At 33.0% G+C, this 778-nt stretch overlaps 1 protein-coding gene across 1 annotated transcript in view; it reads right to left on the bottom strand.

The window, feature by feature from the left end:
* Nucleotides 1-119: 119 nt before the first annotated feature.
* The window catches only part of LOC119585774 (E3 ubiquitin-protein ligase lubel-like), a gene marked incomplete in the record, with an annotated part of 47,027 nt that continues 46,368 nt past the window's right edge, over nt 120-778 (bottom strand). The window contains 1 exon segment of the mRNA XM_037934486.1: nt 120-776.

Here is a 778-nt window from a genome sequence, read left to right on the forward strand (position 1 = left end):
TTTTTTCAGTGAGCAATTAGCCATATATATGGTTTGATCTAAGCACAATTTTGGTATTTAATTAGAATAACGTCTGTAGGTGGAAGCATTCTCCAGATACGTAGAAAGGAAAGACTAGGTAGTTGATATAATACATTTATTAGTCCCAAATTCTCTGTATACATGTGAGAGACAAGGATGTGAAAATTTTATATAAAGCGAGAGATTAGTGGCATGTGAGGGAGGGGGGGGGGGCACATGGCCACCCTGGCACCCCCTTCACCAATTACTATATATCCTTATATCTCTTAATATGAAGAAATTAATAAATAAACAACTAGATGAATAGATGACCAGATAAATAAATAAACTTTATAATGTCTAGATCAGTAAATAAATTAATAAGAATAAAGGAAACTTAAGTTCTGGTTTCTGGGAAAATAATATAGATGGTGCATAAACAAATGTGTTCTACAGTTCCTTTCACACTAATTCAATGATGAATTTCTTTTGCAAAATCCACACGGAAGAGAAAGAAAGTATTAATTTGAATACACTTTACAACTTATGAATTTCAGAATGTGAAAAGAAAAGTCATGTAAATGTCAAAGAAGTGCTACTTTTGAAATGAAAGATGTGAAGAAGTGAGGGATTAGGATAAGAATAGAAGTCAGGATTATGAATGATTTTCTATTTATTCTTGCTTTGATGAATGAAGGTCGTTGCGATATGTGACGTCACAGAAATCAATCATGACGTCATCAAACTCTCGAGCTAGTTAAGAGATTGTCATGCTCCT

The sequence above is a fragment of the Penaeus monodon genome, chromosome 20, assembly GCF_015228065.2.
Source record: "Penaeus monodon isolate SGIC_2016 chromosome 20, NSTDA_Pmon_1, whole genome shotgun sequence".
In the NCBI taxonomy this organism is placed as follows: Eukaryota; Metazoa; Arthropoda; class Malacostraca; order Decapoda; family Penaeidae; genus Penaeus; species Penaeus monodon.